Source organism: Lactuca sativa, chromosome 4 (genome assembly GCF_002870075.4).
Source record: "Lactuca sativa cultivar Salinas chromosome 4, Lsat_Salinas_v11, whole genome shotgun sequence".
Taxonomy (NCBI): domain Eukaryota; kingdom Viridiplantae; phylum Streptophyta; class Magnoliopsida; order Asterales; family Asteraceae; genus Lactuca; species Lactuca sativa.
Genome location: NC_056626.2, coordinates 369,180,718 through 369,204,282, shown reverse-complemented (window position 1 = coordinate 369,204,282; position 23,565 = coordinate 369,180,718).

Below are 23,565 nucleotides of genomic sequence, written 5' to 3'. Positions count from 1 at the left end.
TTATATGCTAGCGTGATATGGTATGTGATAGTGATAGAGTTCGGTTGTTAGGACCGAAGGGTAGGTTAGGTGCCCCAAATATGCCTAACAGTACGTTATGACATTTTAGCTGCTAGCATGATATGTTACATGAGATAGAGGTAGTAGGAGGGGGAAGAGCCCCCGAGATTCGGTTGTTAGGACCGAAGGGTATGTCGGACACCCCAGATATGTCTGACAATAGATTATGCTATGATATATGTGATAGTAGTAGTATGGGGTGAAATAGTCCCCGAGGTTCGGTTGTTAGGACCGAAGGGTAGTCAGCACCCCAGAATGGCTCGACATGGGTAGGTCGGCACCCCAAAATGGTCGTACCGGGTAGGTCGGGCACCCCAGAAATGTCTGGCAGTATGTATATGATGTGATTGTATGGTATGTGGTACGATGGGGGAACTCACTAAGCTTCGTGCTTACAGTTTTCAGTTTTGGTTTCAGGTACCTCTTCAGCGAAGGGGAAGGAGCTGGCGCGGTAGCGGCACATCATACACACACACATTGGTTTTCCGTATTATGAGATGTTTTGGGATTGTACTCTGACATTATTATTATTTTCATGTTTTGGGTTTTCAGACATGAGATATGTTTTATGAAATGATATGATCGGATGATGTTTTACTACAAATGTTTTACAAACCACTTAATTTAAATGAAATTTTTGGGCGTGAAAATTGGCTTGTTACATAAAGTCATTAGTCAAAAACCCTAAAATTGAGTCTCACGTTGTGACCAGCTCCTGGTTACGTCTTGAGATTCCATTAGGTCCAATTCCAGCAACTCACTCCAAATTTAGCCAACTCAGTCATGAATCACTTACTGAGCTGATCTCACACTGTGAGCTCCCAAAACTCAACAGAAAACGAGTTTCTTAATTTTCCCATCGTGAGACCTTGCGTTTCACGTCGTGACTTTAGTCTGAAGCCAAAAACCAAAGTTTTAAGTCCTTGATCTAATAAGCTATCAATCCTCACTCCATTCTAGGTCAAAAGTAAGAATATGGCACCAAATTCTCATGCAAGACTCTAGTACTTCACCAACTTCCAGATTTGGACAATATAATGCTTAAGGAACCCTTAGAATCCATAAAGTTTCTAACTTTATGGATCTACTTCACTCAAGCTTTAATAAACATGACTAAAAGGGACAAAAACTAGATCTATCCATAATATGCAATCAAGTTTGAACCTTCACCGCTTACAAGGTTCCAACATGAAGAAGAGATGATGATGATGATGGTTCTAATTTGCAAACTCCACCACTAGGACATTTCTTTTTCTCTTCTTCTCTTCTTCTTTAAGCTAGAAAATGCACCAAAATGGCTAAGGATCTCAAGGAGAGTTGTGATTAGGGTTTCTGGAGGCTAGAGAGTAAGGGAGGCTGAGGATGGGAAACTTTAGCCCTCTCATTCCATTAAATACCCAAAAGAAAATAGGGTTTTAGTAATTAGGAAGTTCTCACATCATGAGGAAAAAAGGCTCGCGTCGTGAGACTCAAGAAATGCGACTCAAAAAGTCAACCTTAACTCACGACATAAAAGGGCATCACTCAAGTCGTGACTTCTTCTAAAAGGCTAAAAGTTCTTGAAATCAAGTGCCTCGAAGATCTAAATGTTACAGAGGTGGTACGAGGATCAGTATGCAACTATATAGATGTATAATCCAACATTTGGAAATTCAACATGATTCGCTCAAAATAGTCCCACATGATCTAGTATCTCTACATCTCTCTCTCTCTCTCTCTCTCTCTATATATATATATATATATATATATATATATATATAGTATCTCTATTTCTTCTTTATATTCACACCCATTCTATCTTTATAAATCTCAATTATACTAACTCATTAGCTAATATAATAGTACTCTATTATGTATCTCGACAATACTCACTCCTAGACCACTAAAGTAATATACAAATATAAATCTCAACCATAATCACTCATAAACAAACCATTTAATACTCAATTTCATATCTCGAGTGTTCACTCTAAAAATGTAATACTTTGCTATGCATCTCAATTATACTTTTCTGTTTACTCGAATAATATTATAATACTATAATTTCCAATTTCTCTATTTAATAACTCATATAGAATTAGACAACTATCATTCTCAATTATCAAAAATACTCAAGTCATACAATATTAATAAAGAGCAATCCAAACATTATACCCAACTCTGAGTATGCACAATAATTATCACATATCTAGATAGCAATAATCTAGAGAAAGATAAGGTTACTCACCTTGTTAGTCTGCGAAAACTAACCACTACCCTCGACTCCTAATCTTCAATGGATGCACATGATTAATCTTCTTTGCCAAAAACCTATTCACATATCATGTAGAGTTCCATAGAACTCATCTTTATAGGTTAAGAGTTTGATAACATTCCAATTCACCAAAATCACATTTTTGTTCCAAAATACTAACTTAACAATTTCTTGTCAAGAAACTGATTAAGCTCCATGAATTAAGCTTACATTTGACTTAATTCATTAAGTTCTATGCTTAATTTAACTATCTTATCACTTTCAACAATTCGGGTTGTAAACCCTAATAATCAATAAACGAATTCAACCATGGAATCTCAACATAAGGCTTGTAATTAGCTTCTAAACACTGATAATAATATCATGGTCAAGTTATTCATAAGATATTTCGAGTTTCTAACGCGAATTGAACATTTTCCATTAAAGCATAAAGTCTTAATCAAAGAGGAAATAAATATCTTTATATGTTTTGTTAGGTGCATTTCATGCATTCATTTTTATAGTTTTAGTTCATAAAAGTGCATTACATTTAGGTTTAAACTCATGCATTTTGTATATTTTCGGGAATTTTCATGATGCAATTCCATTCACACGCTTTTAGGATATTTCAGGGACTTATGAAGGTTGGATCTTGTTGGAGGAAGTTATCAAGAGTTGGAGACAAGAAGTTTTGGAGCTTTGAAGAGAGAGAATGAAGAAATGAAGAATTTGGCTTCACAGGAGTTTACACGGCCGTGTAAATGTATACCTATAATTTACACGGGCCGTGTAAACGTATATGCAAGGACATTCTACTTCGAAGACCTGGAAGAATTAAGCATTCTACTTTTCTTGTTTACACGGCCGTGTAAATGGAACCCTTTGGTTTACACGGGCCGTGTAAACGTCTCGGCAGTTTTTAAAGTGGTTTTGTCTTCTTATAATTGAGACAATCAGTTTTGATGGGAGTTAGGTCGGATTTTGGGAGGAGAAGAGACGATTTTCAGAGCCTTTACAAGGAGATTAACACTTGGAAAACACTTTAATTTCTTTTTGTAAGTCAATTTGAAGTTTAAACTTGTTTGATTTGTAGTCCAACCTAGATATGTGTGGTTGATTTTATTATCATTTCCGAATCTGGATTCTTAAGTATGTGTTGTTAGGCTATGATTTGAATTTAACTTGTGTTTAACATCTAGTAATCTTTGATTTGATCTTAATCATGTGCTTGGTTAGTTCTCTTTTTCACTTGATCAATGAACTAGGGTTCTATTCAATCTAGTTAATCAAATCATGAAATTCGTATATGTTTTATGATTTGATGTTAGTAACACTCACTTACTTGGTTGTAATTAGATCAAAATTAGTGCAATCAAAGATTAAATGTTTATATTCCCAAGCTTAAGAGGAATGTTAAACATTGTTGGTAATTAGTGCAAGAACCTAATGTCATTTAATGATTTAATGCAAGAGCTTATTTGGGTTGAATCAATTAAATGAAGTTTTATTTAAAGAGCTTATTTTGAATAAAATACTTTTGCCAATTTGGATATTAGAGTTTATTAATATCCAACTTACCAACCTAGATTGAACATGAGTTATAATCATATTACATCTTTCAACATAATACATATATAAGAGTCAGAATCGGAAATGTACTTCTTTTACTACGTTTGTTTTCAATCTTTCTTATTTATGAAGTTTAATTCAAGTTTAAATACAAACTCCCATTTTAATATTACTTGTATTATGTGTGAAAATATGGCAAGATAAAAAGTCCCGTATCTCTGTGGACCGACCCTGATTACTCTATACTATTTTTAGTGTTAGAAATAGCAGTGATTAGAGTTTTATTAATATTATTTTATCCCATCATTTGTTGGTTTGACCACCAAACAAATTGGCGTCGTTGTCGGGGATACGGTAGTACTAATTGTTTATGCCAAGATCTTTTCGCACAGGTACACCATTACCAGTTGATTTAGAGATAGAAAAATCTGCTAAACAGAGAAGGAAGCAAGCCAGACTTTTAAAGAAACAACAAAAATCCGGAGCTTCTTCATCAAATCTATCAACTATATCCTCTCCAACAAAAATCTGCTAAACAGAGAAGGAAGCAAGCTAGACTTTTAAAGAAACAACAAAAATCCGGAGCTTCTTCATCAAATCTATCAACTATATCCTCTCCAACATCCAAAAGTATCACCCCACCATCTTCACCTACTCCTACCATGGTAGACAACCATGGAGGAAATCAAAATCCTCCACATCCACCACCTGAACAAACCTTTAGACAATGGGCCACTCAAGATGTCACCCAACAACCTTTGTGCATAAATTACCCTGCAGCAATCAACTTTGAACTCAAGTCTGGACTCATCCATTTGTTACCCTCATTCCGTGGTCTTGAGAATGAAGACCCACATAAATTCCTTAAGGAATTTCATGTTGTTTGTGTGGGTATGAAGCCACATGAAGTCACAGAAGATCAAATCAAGTTAAGGGCATTTCCCTTTGCTTTACAAGATTCAGCCAAGGAGTGGTTGTATGACTTACCACCGGGGTCAGTCACAACATGGAATGATCTTGCAAGAATGTTTCTAGATAAATATTTTCCCGAAATGAGAGCTTCAGCTTTACGTAGAGAGATAATTGGCATCAAGCAACAAAAGAGAGAAGCATTGCATACTTATTGGGAACGGTTCAAGAAATTGTGCTCAAGATGTCCACAACATGGGATTACAAAATATCAATTGCTGCAGTATTTTTGTGAAGGAATGTCATCTTGGGATAGGAGATTACTCAATGCATCAAGTGGTGGATCTATAGCTGATAAGACTCCAACAGAAATCAGAGTTCTTATAAAAAACATGGCAGAAGAGTCTAAACATACAGTCCAAGAAGAAGAGTGGTACAGTGACACACCAAGGGGGGTGAAAGAAATTTCTACTCCAAAATTGAAAGTCAACTTTCTGAGTTGACTAAGGTAGTAATGATGCTTGCAAAAGACAAGGGCGTGCAACCACCAACAGTTAGACCTTGTGGCATTTGTACACAAGTTGGACATCCTACTGACATGTGCCCCATGTTACAAGAAGATGTAGAGCCAGTTCAAGCTATGGGATTTTCAAGTCAACAGCAAGGAAACTTCCAGCCACGAAGCAATCCAAATTGGCATCAACCTAATACCAATTTTCAGCCTAGACCACCACCTTATTAACCAAGACCCCCATTTCAAAATCAAATGCATCACCAACAAAATTATCAACCACATTTCCAGCCAACTCAACCTCCTCATCAATCTCAATATCAACCTCAAAATATGCATCAAGGAAGTAGTTCAAGCGGATCGGGAATGTCTTTGGAAGACATTGTTAAGAGTTTAGCCACAAGTACTCAAACCTTTCAAAATGAGACCAAAGCGAGCATCAAGACTTTGGAGCAACAAATGACTCAACTCGCCACTTCTGTTAGTAAATTGGAGTCACAAGGCAAACTACCCGCGCAAACCGAGAAGAATCGAAAACATAGTGCATGTGTCATCACTTTGAGGAATGGCAAAGAATATGAAGGTCCAAAGATAGTTGAAGAAGAAGAAAAGATGGAGCTAGAGAAAGAAGAAGAGAATTCAAAAACACCTTCCAAGCAAGTTCCTATTGAAGCAAAAGTCACTCCTCCTCCATTTCCTCCAAGATTAAACAAGTCAAAGCGTGAAAGTGAAGACAATGAAATCATGGACATGTTCAGGAAGGTAGAGGTAAATATCCCTCTTATTTATGCCATCAAACAAGTCCCTAGGTATGCAAAATTCCTTAAGGAATTATGTACATCTAAGAAAAAACTGAAAGGGAATGAAACTGTCAAAGTAGGAGAAAATGTGTCTGCAGTGTTACAAAAAAGATTACCTCAAAAATGTAAGGATCCGGGTGTTTTCACGGTTCCTTGTAAATTAGGTAATCTTCATGTTCCACGAGCTATGCTAGACCTTGGAGCTTCTATCAATGTTTTGCCATTTTCCAACTTTAAAACTTTAAATATTGGCACATTGAAGAAAACCGGGGTAATCATTCAATTGGCTGATAGATCTTTAGTACATCCAAAAGGTGTGCTAGAAGATGTGTTAGTCCAAATGAATGAACTAGTATTTCCAGCAGATTTTTATGTCCTTGATATGGATGATGATGATTCACCAAATTTGAGTTTAATTCTTCTAGGAAGACCCTTTTTGAAAACAGCTAGGACAAAAATTAATGTTTATGATGGTACATTGTCCATGGAATTTGATGGGGAGGTGATAAATTTCAATATTTATGATGCTATGAGATATCCAAGTGATATTTCATCTTTGAATTTTGTGGATGTCATTGAACCATTGACAGAGGAGTGTTTTGATTTGTCTAATCTTGATGTGTTAGCTCTCATTTTAGACAGGAATCTTCAAAAGGAAAGAGTGGAAAAACTTGCCAATCAATTTACAATTGATAAAGAGATTATGGAGGTTGTGTCTTGCATGGATGAGAAGAAGAAAATGAGGTTTGATGTTCCAAAGCTGAAAATACGAATGTCTAATGAAAAACTTGTTCCTTCTATTGTGCAGGCACCGGAATTGGAGCTAAAAACTTTACCCGAGCATCTCAAGTATGCATATCTTGGAGACAAGGAAACTTTGCCAGTGATCATTTCCACCAAGTTGTCAACAAAAGAAGAGGAAGAACTTGTCACCACTTTGAAGGAATATAAGGAAGCAATTGGGTGGACTATAGCCGACATCAAAGGGCTAAGTCCTTCGCTTTGCATGCACAAAATCCTTATGGAAGAAGATTACAAGCCTTCCCGAGAAGCTCAAAGGCGTCTGAATCCTCCAATGATGGAGGTTGTGAAAAAAGAGATTTTGAAGTTGTTGAATGCGGGAATGATTTACCCTATATCAGATAGTAAGTGGGTAAGTCCGGTCCAAGTTGTGCCAAAGAAGACAGGTATCACCGTTACAAAGAATGACCAAGGTGAGTTAGTCCCCACCCGTGTGCAAAACGGGTGGAGAGTTTGCATTGATTATAGACGGCTCAATTCCTCAACCCGGAAAGACCATTTCCCACTTCCCTTCATTGATCAAATGTTGGAAAGGTTAGCGAGAAAAACACATTATTGTTGCTTGGATGGATATTCCGGTTTCCATCAAATACCCGTTACACCTGAGGACCAAGAAAAAACTACTTTTACATGTCCCTTCGGAACATTTGCATATAGGCGAATGCCTTTTGGGCTTTGCAATGCTCCAGCCACTTTTCAAAGGTGCATGGTAACTATTTTTTCATAATTTGTTGAGGAAATCATTGAAGTTTTTATGGACGATTTCACAGTTTATGGTAATTCTTTTCATGAGTGTTTGGGTAATTTGAAAAAGATTTTGCAAAGATGTATTGAGACCAATCTTGTTTTGAATTATGAAAAGTGTCACTTTATGGTTGACAAAGGTCTCATACTAGGTCATATTGTGTCTTCTAAGGGTCTACAAGTGGACAATGCAAAAATAGATGTCATAAAATCTTTACCTTATCCTACTTGTGTTCGTGAGGTGCGCTCATTTCTTGGTCATGCAGGATTTTATAGAAGGTTTATCAAAGATTTTTCCAAGATATCTCGTCCCATGTGTGAGCTCCTACAAAAAGATGCAGAATTCGAGTTTTCCAAACAGTGCAAGCAAGCTTTTGATCAGTTGAAAGAGTTATTGATAACCGCACCAATACTTCAATCACCGGATTGGAGTTTGCCTTTTGAAATCATGTGTGATGCCAGTAATCATGCAGTTGGTGCAGTGTTAGGGCAAAGAAAAGACTGTGTTCCTAATGTCATTTACTATGCCTCAAAAACACTTGATAGTGCACAAGCTAACTATTCAACAACTGAAAAAGAATTGTTATCTATTGTCTTTGCTTTAGACAAATTTCGTCAATATCTGCTAGGTTCTAAAGTCATTGTTTATTCTGATCATGCAGCTATTAGGTATTTACTTGCAAAGAAGGATTCGAAACCTAGACTCATTCGATGGGTATTACTTTTGCAAGAGTTTGACATTGAAATCAAAGACAAAAGCGGAAAGTCAAATCTTGTAGCTGATCATCTTAGCAGGATTGTTCCTCCCGATGACTCAACTCCCATTCATGATGCATTTCCCGATGAAAACTTGTTTTCAGCAAAAGTTGCCCCGTGGTATGCCGATATTGTGAACTACATTGTCACAAATCAATTTCCACCAGATTTGACTCGATGGCAAAAAGACAAGATCAAGAAAGAAGCCAAGAGGTATGTTTGGGATGAGCCATATTTGTGGAAATATTGTGCTGACCAAATGATTAGACGATGTGTGGATCAATATGAGGTATCTTCTATCTTAACATTTTGTCACTCTTATGCTTGTGGAGGACATTTTGGTCCTCAAAGGACTGCAAGAAAAGTCTTAGAGAGTGGATTTTACTGGCCAAGTATTTTCCATGACTCTTATGTTTTTTGTTCAAGCTGTGATAAATGTCAACGAATGGGCTCTTTAAGCTCAAAGAATCAAATGCCCCTAAACCCCATATTAGTTTGTGAAATTTTTGATGTTTGGGGCATTGATTTTATGGGACCTTTTCCATCATCTTCGGGTTTTATTTATATTCTTTTGGCTGTGGACTATGTTTCCAAGTGGGTGGAAGCAAAGGCTACCCGTACTAACGATTCAAAAGTTGTGATAGATTTCTTGAAGGCTAACATTTTTTCTAGATTTGGTGTTCCAAAGGCCTTGATTAGTGATCGTGGTACACATTTTTGTAATCGTATACTCGGGAGTGTTTTGAAGAAATATGGTGTCACTCATAAAGTTTCCACATCATACCACCCACAAACAAATGGACAAGCTGAGGTGAGCAATCGACAAATCAAGGGCATTTTGGAGAAAACCGTTAATACAACAAGGAAAGATTGGAGTACACGCCTTGATGATGTTTTGTGGGCGTACCGCACTGCATATAAAACTCCAATTGGAATGTCTCCATATCGTATTGTTTTTGGAAAGCCGTGTCGATTACCCGTTGAGTTGGAACATAGGGCCTATTGGGCGATCAAACAGTTCAACATGGATTTAAGTGAATCGGGAAAGAAAAGGAAGCTGGACATAAAAGAACTTGAGGAAATCCGCAATGAAGCGTATGAGAATGAGGTTCTTTATAAGGAAAAGACCAGAGCATTCCATGACAAGATGATTACACGCAAGGTATTTCACAAAGGTCAAAAGGTACTACTTTACCATTCGCGTTTTAAATTGATTCCTGGTAAATTAAGGTCCCGTTGGGTGGGACCATTTGTTGTCACTAATGTTTTTGAGCATGGTGCAATAGAAATCACAAGTGAGAAAACCGGGAAGATTTTTAAGGTAAATGGTCACCGTTTGAAGCCTTATTATGAAGGATTTCAAGTCAAGAATGAAGAGATGGAGGAAGTAATGGATCCAAAGTATGAAAATTGACAAATAGTTGGGGTCCAAGTCGAGCCAACGACATTAAAAAGGGGCAGCTAACCGGGAGGCAACCCGGGGGTATTTTTGTCATTTCGTATATTTTCATTGTATTTTTTTGTTTTCAAACTTCCAAGTTGTTTTTCATGCTAAAGAAGGTTAAAAACCATTTTTCGGGCAATAGGGGTTTAGCAGGTTGCAATTTCAAAAATTGAAAAAAATCAAGTTTTTTTGGCTTTCTCAGAAGTTTACACGACCGTGTAAACTAATGCCTTGCATTTACACGGGCCGTGTAAACGATTGAACACGGGTTTTATGATTCAGGGATTTACACGGCCGTGTAAACCCTCCCCTTTGATTTACACGGGCCGTGTAAACGCAAAAACATGGTTGAACGATTTTAAGGTCAAATCTCGATTTTTCTAACTCATTCTTCACTCACTACCTGCGATTCCCTCTCTCCCTACTGCCCCCTTCGAAAAAAACCTTCCAAATACTCAATCTTCCTCAATTTTGCATAAAAAATCAAGCTCCAAGGTATGAAATTCTTCTCTTTTCTTCATCTTTTTTATCTTTCACATCTATTTCAACCTCTCATGGCCGATTTTGGGGTTTTTGAGCAAAACCCTAGAATTTTTGAACCTTAAAATTTCGACCTAATGCTTGAAATTTCTTGTAGGATAAGCTTAGGGATAGCTTGGGGAAGCATTGGATATCATCTTACCACCATTATCAAGCACAAATTGGTATAATTGTTCCACACTCTTACTTTGTGCATTTAGATAGAACCTCATTTTTTTTGGGTGATTTTTTTGGTGAGGCTTGCTAGTTCTTGTGCTTCTATTGTCTTAATTGTGTGCAACTATTTGTTGATTCATTTGGGTAATGGCTTCTCGGGGTAAAAGACCTAGAGTTGGAACTTCACAAGATGAACAAGACCCACACCCCATGGACAACCCTTATGAATTTGGTCTAATTTTTTAGACCAATAGACAAGAGATATTATATGCAAATCTTGTTACAAGAACCATGGGTGCTCAAAAATTTGTGGATATCCAAGCCCTCAAAGATTTGCATATCTATAAGGGTGTCCACAAGCTCTTTAAAAACATAGGATGGGAGGGTCTTTTGAATCTTCATGCAGTTAGTTACCAAACACCGATGTTGGAACTTTTGTCTTCCATTACCTTTGACTATCAAACTCAACTCCTGACTTTCCGTTTGCTCAATCAAACCCATCAGTTTCATGCTGACATTCTCTGTGATATGATTGGTGCTCCCAAAGCAAAAAGAGATGTATACACAGCAAAGGGCAGAAAAAATATCATTTTTGAGCAAAATTGTACAAATTTTTGGAGAAGCATTTCTTGTGAGTATGATTATCAGTCAGGAACAGCCAAAGCTTCTAGCATTATCCATCCGGTCTTGAAAGTCGCCCACCGGATCATTGCTTCTCTCTTATTCCCTCAAGAAGAGATTAGCAAGGCTAATAAGAAAGAGCTAGAAGTCTTGTGGTGTATGATTCATAAGTCTGCTGAAGTCCCTCATTTTGGTTGTTGGGTTATTCAAAAAATGCTCAGAAATGCTACGAGCCATGGTGGGCAGTTACATTGTGGAGGCATGGTTTCTGTTATTGCTGAGCATCTTGGCCTCCATTTACCCAACAACCCAACAAACATAGTCATGGGTCGTACTCGTCTATCCATTGATGTTATGGAAACAATGCATCTTTTCCACCGCCTTCCCACTGGGGATGTTCATTGGACAGTAGATGGGAAAGAGTATCTACGCATCGACGGCAGAAACAATAAGATACTCAATTTAGCCAATGACATTCCATCAACCACTTGGAAGCTCAAATCCAATGTAGGTGTTACAGTAGATCATAGTCCTCCACCCTCTCCTCCTCCTGCTCCTACTGCTGGTGCCTCTAGTTCATCTCGCCCTAATTCTTCTTCTGAACACAATCTTTATATGGGTGAGTTTGCACGTCTGAACCACCGTTACACAAGTCTACAGCAGGAAATCGGAGAAATTTATACGGGTGTCGCTGAAATCACTTCTGATTTTCAAGACTACCGTGACTTGCAAGAAGAGCATTGGGCCCAACAAGAGTTGCGTTGGGCTGAGCAGTATCAAAGATGGGTCGCTCAAGAGCAGCACAACCGCAACATTCATCACCTGCTGAGTGATATCCATAGAGTTCTTGTCCTCCCCACACATCCGCAGCCACCATCAACATCTCAACCCCAATGGCCGCCCTACTATCCTGCAGATTATCCTTCACAGTTCCCTCCATCTCAACCGCCCGGTCCTCAATAGGACAACTATGCCTCTCTCCAAGCATCGAGGACGATGCTTATTTTAAGCTTGGGGAGGGGCATCCATCCATGCATTATCCCGTTGCATGTAGGTTGCATGTAAATTTTGTACATATTGCATTGCATTGCATTTTTTTTTTCTTTGTCATTTGCATTATTTTTCTTTGTCATTTAAAAAAAAAAAAAAAAAAAGTAAACTTTTTTGATCCAATTCCCAGCAGCCAAATCTTCTCAAAACAGTTGAGATGGTAAGTGAGTTGTGTGCCTTGAGATTTTACTTGCTATTTTTATAAAAAAAAATCTAAAAGCAAGTTAATCACACGAGCACATCTCCCGAAGTTACTTGTGCAAAGCAGAAAATGAGAAGATTGTCAACACTGGAGCATAACAACAGGTATGAGTCGATTCTTTGGGACATATGACCGGTCTTATGAGTAGTAATGCTCAATTGAACTTAAAATGCCAAATTCAAAAGTTCATAAAAAGAATGCAAAATCTCAATGTCCCGCCTTCCAGCGCTCTTAAAAGTTCTTTCTACTTATTCCCTTTTATATACCCTCCTTGAGGACATAGCTTTCAACTATATTTACGGGTTTTTGCATGTTGACATTTAGTCCCCCGAAAAATGTCTAGAAGACACTCACGGTAATAGACCGTGAGATGTCCCATAACAGAAAAGTCAAGGACGAAAATATAAAGAAATTGGCCGAATAAATAAATAAATTAAGTGTTATGTGTTAGCTTAGCTATTTGTATTTAAATAATAATAATAATATCAAAAAAATAAATAAATAAATAAAATAAAAACTATTATTAAGTTAATCTGTGACCTTTGGGATTCGAACAAGTAAACTCTGAAGGGTGTTCTACACCTAATCACCTAAAGCTAAATTGTTTGGGATAGATTGGGTTGAAAGTTCGCTATACGGGTTCCATAGAAAGTCATGAACTTAATAATAGCAAATAAAGCTAATCTGTGGCCTTTGAGGTTCGGGCAAGTAAACCCGAGGGATCACTTCAAATCTAGCACACTAAGGTCATTTGATTTGGATGTGTTGGTTGGAAGCCCGTTACACGGATTTCAAAGAAAGCCATGGGCTTTATTTGTAAAAAAAATGTAATTAGAAAGTTTGTATATAGTTGTGTTTATAGTTTAATTAGATGTTGTGTTTAGGAAAAATACTTGGCTGTCAAAAGATTCCCTTGGACTTGGATTTGAATTTATGACATTGGACTGAATGTTAATTACTTCGACTGGTGTAAGTGGTTTGAAGCTTGTAACCAATCTGGATAAATATTAGGGAATTTTTAGAAAATATTTTTCAGAAAAAGATTGTTGTTAACCAACAAATAGCTGGAATCGGACATTGTTATATTTTATGAAACAAAGATGGTTGAGCATGTTTTGTCACATATAATTTCACGAGAGTAAGACCATAATTTGTTCCAAGAATTGACTTGATAATATTGAAAAGGAATAAGTGTTGTGATCTTTAATTCTGTTGAGTTGTACTAGGGAGTGGCCAAAGTCTTGTTTCTATTATCATTTAATATTTTGAGACTAAAGCCAAGTTAACTCAAGGCATGACAGGTACATTCTCAACTATGGTACAAAACAGGGTAATTGGATTGGATCTTTTCATGTTTGTTTTTAATTTCATTCATTAAGTTTCAAATAGTTTTAACTTTAATTTCTTTTCTTCTATTTTCTTTTATTTTCTCCGGTTTAAATTCCTTGTTCTTTCTTGAGGACAAGAAAGGTTCAAGCTTGGGGAGATTTCTTAGGTGCATTTCATGCATTCATTTTTATAGTTTTAGTTCATAAAAGTGCATTACATTTAGGTTTAAACTCATGTATTTTGTATATTTTCGGGATTTTTCATGATGCAATTCCATTCACATGCTTTTAGGATATTTCAGGGACTTATGAAGGTTGGATCTTGTTGGAGGAAGTTATCAAGAGTTGGAGACAAGAAGTTTTGGAGCTTTGAAGAGAGAGAATGAAGAAATGAAGAATTTGGCTTCACAAGAGTTTACACGGCCGTGTAAATGTATACCTATAATTTACACGGGCCGTGTAAACGTATATGCAAGGACATTCTACTTCGAAGACCTGGAAGAATTAAGCATTCTACTTTTCTTGTTTACACGGCCGTGTAAATGGAACCCTTTGGTTTACACGGGCCATGTAAACGTCTCGGCAGTTTTTAAAGTGGTTTTGTCTTCTTATAATTGAGACAATCAGTTTTGATGGGAGTTAGGTCGGATTTTGGGAGGAGAAGAGACGATTTTCAGAGCCTTTACAAGGAGATTAACACTTGGAAAACACTTTAATTTCTTTTTGTAAGTCAATTTGAAGTTTAAACTTGTTTGATTTGTAGTCCAACCTAGATATGTGTGGTTGATTTTATTATCATTTCCGAATCTGGATTCTTAAGTATGTGTTGTTAGGCTATGATTTGAATTTAACTTGTGTTTAACATCTAGTAATCTTTGATTTGATCTTAATCATGTGCTTGGTTAGTTCTCTTTTTCACTTGATCAATGAACTAGGGTTCTATTCAATCTAGTTAATCAAATCATGAAATTCGTATATGTTTTATGATTTGATGTTAGTAACACTCACTTACTTGGTTGTAATTAGATCAAAATTAGTGCAATCAAAGATTAAATGTTTATATTCCCAAGCTTAAGAGGAATGTTAAACATTATTGGTAATTAGTGCAAGAACCTAATGTCATTTAATGATTTAATGCAAGAGCTTATTTGGGTTGAATCAATTAAATGAAGTTTTATTTAAAGAGCTTATTTTGAATAAAATACTTTTGCCAATTTGGATATTAGAGTTTATTAATATCCAACTTACCAACCTAGATTGAACATGAGTTATAATCATATTACATCTTTCAACATAATACATATATAAGATTCAGAATCGGAAATGTACTTCTTTTACTACGTTTGTTTTCAATCTTTCTTATTTTTGAAGTTTAATTCAAGTTTAAATACAAACTCCCATTTTAATATTACTTGTATTATGTGTGAAAATATGGCAAGATAAAAAGTCCCGTATCTTTGTGGACCGACCCTGCTTACTCTATACTATATTTAGTGTTAGAAATAGCAGTGATTAGAGTTTTATTAATATTATTTTATCCCATCATTTGTTGGTTTGACCACCAAACATGTTTCTATATATTACAACTTCTTTCCCTTGATTATAGCCTTCTCTAGACAACGTCACAGCCTTAAAATCACCCTAGCATAACCCGCCTTCGAACCTAGTGAAATATGTTCGAGAAAAGAGGCTTCACAGATTAAATATGTGTTCTATATGCGTATGCACACCGTGATGGCTCTATGGTCACGTCGTAGTGGCTGTATGATAACACTTCACATTCTAGCTTTGGCCATTTTTCCACCCCAACTTCAAACATTCATAACTTTTTTGTTTGAAATCCGTTTCAGCGATCTTTACATCCACACGAAGGTATTAACAAGATCAACAATAATATAAAATTACATTTGGCTTAACACATACCAAACATAATATAGTAGCTGATGCAAAAAGATCAAAAAACTAATTTCTCCTACTTTGCTCTTTTTGTTCTAATACATAATTAAGTGACTTAAATCACTTATCCAACATTATAAATCATCATATAATGAGCTCAAACATATTTTTACAATTTCTCAAGATTAAATCTTCATTATCTCGTTAGTTTCTCAAAAATGACCAAATTACCCTTTTAGTCAAACTATTTCATACAACATAGTATTCTGATTTATTTTAGATCATTACAATTACTCCCTTTGAAAGAGATGTCGTCCTCTGAATCTTTTCAAAATCTTAGTGATCATATTCCGAGCTAATAACCCTTTTTATTAGTTATTTCCAACTTATCATATTTTACACAATATATCAATGTACTTTGCTATTTTCTTACATTCATATGCAATTTCAAAACTTTCTTCACTAATCCCTGTCAATTCTTACATAGTAATATTTGTTATGAAAATAGGTGTACACTTTATATCTAGTTTCTTTTATTAAGCTCTAATAATATATAATTATAAAAAATATGCTATTAGTATTTTTATATAAGTATTATATATATATATATATATATATATATATATATATATATATATATATATTAATATCATGACTCTTATGGTTCTAGTTATGAATCGAGATACAACTCGAGTCACAAATAGAAAATTTACATTTTTGGGTCACGAGTTAACGGTTATATTTTTTAACAATAGAGGTACACACACATGGGAAGTCTAGGGTTCAAGTCATGGGATTTTACCTAAGAGTTGGTGAGGAAGGGTATGAGGTCCGAGGTCAATTCTTGGTGATTTCAACTAGGAATTGGTCAAAATATGGTATACAACATACTTCGGTGTCTTAACATGTCGTTCAAATGAAGAACTCTCTCCTCTATCCTTGTAAAATAATGGAGACATTGTGGGTGACTGGGAAACTATTTTTATTATAGGTGCACACATTTTGGTCTAGACCATCCCTAACTCAGTCATCTCAAAGCATGGTGAGCCTCTATTTCTTATTCGATTTAAATGTGTAAAATAATATGGTTTTGCAACCAAACTTATAGGTGGGACATGTGTGAAAATGAGCATATAAGTCGGGTCATATAAGGTTTTATAAAACATTAATGTTAACTTACAAGCATCCAGTTCATATAATATTCAAAACTAATTTCCTTTTTATGTATGAAGCTCGGTTCCTTAACAAAGTAAAAAACAAACAGGATCCTTTTAGGTACAAATGTAGAACTAAAGCTTGTTGGTTGGTTCTTAATAAGCAACTGATATGCCCCTGGATTGTGATCTCGTGATTGGACCTATATGCCTGCGATTTTCAGAAGCCGTAGGAGAAGAAGACCTAATCTCCTGAGAGAGGAGACTAGGATACGCTGGGTTTTAGTATTAAAAATTGATTCAATTCAAGCTTATTTTATTTCTCTGATTACCACCCTTTAAATAGGGAAAACCACAATTGCTAAAAAGGAAACAAAATCCTAACAAAACATAAATCGATTCTAACACATAAATAAACCCTTAACCTAGCCTTACCAAAAATTGAAAATTGTAAATTATAAAACTCCTCAAAATTCGGGCGCTTTGACCTCTTTAGCTTTCCTGTGATAAACCCTACCATATTTAGGATCCATAACATTACTCCCTTCCTCCAGTTTGAGCTTGTCCTCAAGCTCAAAATCTGGGTAAGCTTCCATAAAAGTCTCCTATTTCTCCCAAGTTGCACTATTCTCATCATCCGGAGTCCACTGCACTAGTAATTCGGGCAGGCATTCATACCACCTAGCACGCAACACCTTAAAAGGAGTAAGCAGGGTTTTACCATCAACCAATGGTGGCAAAGTAGTAGCAACATCCGGAAGTATTCCTTGGTGTGGTTTCAACAGAGAAACATGAAACACATTGTGAATTCTACTTCCAGTAGGTAACGCCAACCGATAGGCTACAGTTCCAATTTTTTGTAGAACCTTGAATGGCCCATAAAACCGGGGAGATAATTTAGTGAATTTGGACCTGGCCACTGTCAGTTGTCGATATGGTTGGAGCTTCAGCCACACTCAATCTCCTTCCTTAAATTCTAACAAGCGGTGATGCTTGTCATACGTCAACTTCATGTGTTGTTGAGCCTCCGCCAACCGTACCTTTGCTGTAGCTATGAACTGAGTTCGATCCACCAGAATTTGATTAACCGCCTCCACCTTAGAATGCCTTGCAACATAATCAAGTAAGCTCGGAGGGTCCCGCCTATAAACAAGCTTAAACGGTGTGGTTTTCAAGGTAGTATGGTACGATGTGTTATAACAATATTCTGCCCATAGCAGCCATGTTAACCACTTTCGTGGTTTATCCCCTGTCAAACAGCATAAATACATTTCGATAGTGCGGTTAACAACTTCAGTTTGGCCGTCACTTTGGGGGTGATAGGTTGTTGAGAAGGCTAATTTAGTTCCTGATAAGCGAAACAACTCCTTCCAAAATGCACTCTGAAACACTTTATCCCGATCAGAGACGATTGTCTCAGGCAACCCATGTAATCGAAAGATCTCGGCAAAGAAAGCCTTAGCCACAGATTCGGCTGTGTAAGGATGCCTGATCGGAAGGAAATGAGCATACCTGGAGAACCGGTCGACGACCACCAACAAGACGGATTTTCCCGAAACGTTGGGTAAGGCTTCAATGAAATCCATGGAAATGTCTGACCAAATTGTCTCGGGAATGGGCAAGGGCTGAAGTAAGCCGGCAGGCTGCAAAGTCTCCCACTTATTGTGTTGACATACCATATAGTTTTGAATAAAGGTTTGAATGGTAGCCTTCCACCCCTTCCAATAAAAATCATTACGTATGCGTTCCATAGTCTTTTGTATGCCTTCATGTGTGGCATTAAGCACAGCCGAGACAACCTCTCCAACCAATGGAGAGCTGGATTTTAAGTAAACCCTTCCGTCATAAATTATCAGTCCATCCCGAACAGCCCACCTGTCATTTTCGGTGCCACTCCAGATTCGACCCCGCAACCTGCTAAGTTCTTCGTCAGTCTCGATCTCGATGCGTAGAGTCTCAAATATTTTTGGTTGGACTTCTGACATCAAAAGTAGGTCCCCCGTTTCACACGCTTCCTCCCGTCGTGAGAGAGCATCCGCAGCTCGATTTAATGAACCCGCCCGGTACCCGACTGTAAAATCGAACCCAAGCAATTTGCTCACCCAATGTTGTTGCGGAGAAGTTGATAAGTGTTGGTCTAGTAAAAACTTAAGGCTATAATGATCTGTTTTAATCAGGAAATGCCGAACCCAAAGGTAGGGTCGTCAATGAGCCACTGCTTTTGCCAATCCAATGAGTTCACGTTCATATGCCGGTAGTTTATGATGTCGGTCTGCGAGTTTTCGGCTAAAGAAAGCCACCGGATGGCTATTTTGCTGTAGAATCGCCCCAATTCCGCTTTCGGATGCATCACACTCAACTATGAAGGTTGCTGTGAAATCCGGTAATGCAAGGACCGGAGAGTTAGATAGTACGTCTTTCAATCGTTCAAAAGCAAGTTCGGATTCCGGGTTCCATGAGAAACTGTTGCGCCTCAACATGCTGGTCAACGGAGCCGCGACGATCCCATAATCTTTTATAAACTTCCGGTAGTAGCCTGTAAGACCCAGAAATCCACGTAAAGTTCGAACACTGTGTGGTTTGGGCCAATAACGAATAGCTTCAATCTTTGTCTGATCCACCGCCACACCAGATTTGTGTACGATGTGGCCTAAATACGCGACCTCCAGCCTTCCAAAAGTGCATTTTGTTCGTTTTAAGAATAATTTGTTCGCTCGTAACAGGCCAAAAACGATCCGTAAGTGAGTCACGTGTTCTGTCATTGACCGACTATAAACTAATATATCGTCAAAAAAAACAAGGACACACTTACGGAGATACTCCCGAAAAACTTCGTTCATTAAACTTTGAAATGTGTATGGGGCATTGGACAAGCCGAAGGGCATCACGAGGAACTCGAAGTGACCGTGCTGGGTGCAAAATGCCATTTTTTCAATATCGGCATGAAACATACGTACCTGATGGTACCCAGAAGTTAGATCTAACTTGGTGAATATAGACGCCCTATGTAGCTCATCAAGAAGCTCTTCCACCACTGGAATCGGGAACTTATCTTTGACCGTTTTCGTATTGAGCTCTCTATAATCGACAAAAAATCGCCATGTATTATCTTGTTTCTTAACCAGAAGCACAGGTGACGAGAATGGTGATTGACTGGGCCGGATTGTTCCCTTTATCAGCATCTCCTGACATTGTTTTTCAATTTCATCTTTTAGAAGATGAGGATATCGATAGGGACGAACAACCACCGGTTCTGTGTTTTTTTAGGACGATTCTGTGGTCACAACAGCGAGATGGAGGTAACCCTTGTAGGGTTTGAAAGATGTCTTTGAACTCTTCCAACAGCTCATCAAGGTTTGGTTCTGAACCGCTATCTCGAGTGAGTGCCGCCAAGTCTGCTGCCTCTAGAGACTCCCCATGCCATTTAATATTTCGCCCCCCTACTGTGAATTCCATCTCCCTAACCGTGAAGTCCCATAAAATCTTTCCTAGTTGTTGCAGCCAACGGATTCCCAACACTATATCAAACCCTTCTAATGGAATGGCGAACATATCGGTACGGAATGAAAATCCTTGTACCTTTATTGGAAAGTTCTTGCTAATCCCACTGCTAGCCATTCTGCCCCCATCAGGTAATGCGACTCGAAGACCGGGTCGATGTTGGATCGGCACGCCAAGCTGTTCTGCTGCCCTTCCTGCAATGAAATTGTGAGTACTTCCACTATCCAAAAGTACCCAAGCCACCCCATTACTGATCTTAGCCCGAACCTGGAAGGTTTGGTCAGTTTTCTCGCCTCTAATTGCATTTAACGAGATTGCGGGCATGTCTTCATCCTCCCCGTCATCCCTTTACTCATCGGCCATCATAATACAAAACAACTTCGCGCATTTGTGCCCAGCCGAAAACGTCTCATCGCAGTTGAAACATAAGCCTTTGGCTCGTCTTTCTGCCATTTCTATCGTCATGAGTCGTTTAAATGTCAGGTTTCGAGTTTCTGATTTCGTATTATTGTTTCCCCCGGTGTTAACTGACTCATGGGTTCTGCTTCTATTAGACAGCGGTGCTCCAAAACTCCTTGGTTGACCCTCCTCTGCCAGTTTGAGCTCCACCTGTCTAGCTAGGTTCATAGCAAAGTAAAGTGTGGTGGGTCTAGCAAACTCTACTTCGTAACGGATAGCATTAGTCAAGCCTGCACAAAAATGCCAAACACTTTGCTCCAGAGTCACACTTGTCGTCCTCCCCAGTAGTGACTCAAAGCCCTCACAATAATCTTCCACCGTACCTGTTTGTCTTAGTCGTATTAATTCACCCAATGGATTCATGCTCATGGGGGGTCCAAATCTGATTTTGCACTCTTCAGAGAACTCGAACCAGTTCAGGCGGGTCTTCATTCTTCGTAGGTTGTGGTACCACCCACTAGCTCGACCTTGTAGTGAAAAGGTGGCCTGTCTAACCCAAGCTTCCGTGGGGGTCTGTTGCTCCTCGAAGAAGTCTTCACATCTTTGAAGCCATTCGTCTGGATTCCCCTTTCCATCGTATGTTAGGAACTCCATTTTGGCAAATCTTGGTACTCTACCCCCTCTGTATCCAGTGTCTTCTGTCTCTTCCCAATCTTTTGGTGACCCTTGATCCCTGCGGTTTGACCCCTCTGGTTTTAGGTTTTCCCAGTTGTGCTTGAAAGGTCGAGGTTCACCTATTCGCCATGATTCAAAACCCCTGCCTGTTCCTCGTCCCGCTCCTTCCTGGATCCCTCCTTTGCCTCTTCCAAACAACCCTCCTTGGAACGAAAACTTACTGTTTGGATTTGTTCCGAAGGTGGTGTCGCGTCCTCTTCCACGCCCCTATATCACTGGGTCATCAAAACGCTCCATCTCGAAGACCTTGTCCACGCTTTCATTGTCTTCTCCCTGTTCATTGGTTTTGTTTTGGCTTAGGGACTGCAATCCTTCTTCCATAGCTGCTTACTTGGTCTGCAAGGCTGACATCGTTTCCTTCAATTCGTTGTTGCTCTGTGTTTGCTGGATCATGAATGCTTCCAACTTCTTCATTAATTCTTCCTGTTGTGTTGACATCACGAGCGGCTCTGATACCAAATTTGATATGCCCCTGGATTGTGATCTCGTGATTGGACCTGTATGCCTGCGATTTTCAGAAGCCGTAGGAGAAGAAGACCTAATCTCCTGAGAGAGGAGACTAGGATATGCTGGGTTTTAGTATTAAAAATTGATTCAATTCAAGCTTATTTTATTTCTCTGATTACCACCCTTTAAATAGGGAAAACCACAATTGCTAAAAAGGAAACAAAATCCTAACAAAACATAAATCGATTCTAACACAGAAATAAACCCTTAACCTAGCCTTACCAAAAATTGAAAATTGTAAATTATAAAACTCCTCAAAATTCGGGCGCTTTGACCTCTTTAGCTTTCCTGTGATAAACCCTACCATATTTAGGATCCATAACAGCAACATGGTCTTTTATTAAAAAAATCTTTTAAACTAAACTTTCATTACTAAAGTACTTACACTTATAATTGTTACAATTAAACTAAATACAACTGCCATCAAGTTAAATTTTAATGCATTCCTATATAAAACCTATTGGTTCTTAGATAATCTATAGTAGGAAAATGCTTGGGACAAATTGTCTTGAACTATCATTTGAAAACTTGAAATATTGAAATCGAATCAATTATATTGGTTCTTAATTAAGAAATTAGAACCACTCTTGGAACTAGTTGGCACCAGTTTTAGGTTTCTAAATATTTCAAATTTTTAATGCAACTATTGTTATAAAAACATCAAATAAAATAGTGATTAAATATTTATATATTTCCATCGTAATCACTTAGTGACAAAACTTAAAGAAAACCAATTTTATGAAAACATCAATGTACTTTCTCAAAAACCATCATAATCAATCAGTGTCAAAACTTAAATAAAATTCTTAAAATAAAAGAGGAAATCTTTAATTTAAAAACTAATAAATGTCCCATTTATATTTAGTATGAGCTTGATGCAATCATGTTGTGTCCTTCCCATTAACTACCCCTAAAGTTTTTAAATTGCATGTAAAGGCTATTGATAATGCTAAATCAATTATTTGCTCTGTCCTAATTGGCAAGGTATATATGACCTTTGGCCTTTTACCATTTCTTTTTCATTTATAAATCAAATTAAATGTATTTTACGTTGATTGGTGTGTAATTCTAGTTTTAAAGTTGAACATCAAGTTACTGAGATTTCGTGAACTTTTATAGGTTAAGTGTAACATCTTAATTTACCCTTCTGATTTTTAAACTTTATAGTTTACAAACTGCAATTTAACATGTAATATTTTTATATTTATTTCAGTTTATGTGTGTGAAAGACCAATACACTTTAATTTTGTTATATCTATTTCTCATACAAAACAATAGCAATGTATTTTAATTTTTTCAATCTGTTTTAGCGTTGAACCTTCAGTGATGTACTACATAGAAAAGATGAAATAAATTGTTATTATAACCAGCTTTATTCTCATTAGATTGGATTGTGACAGGATTTACTTTTTTTATCTATGGTTATTTATTTATTTTAGTTGTATATAAACATGTTAAAAAGGAGGGAGATTAAGTATTTTTGCTAAGAGTTTTATGCTCTTTTTCGTGGTTGTAGTTAAATAAGGACATAGAGGGAAGTTTAAATATTGTTAACAGTTAGTCATTTTCCACAGTAGGCTTAAATGTCCTTCCGAATGGAAAGATGATGGTAAGTCATGTCAAATGTATGTTTGAATGTCCATTTTTAG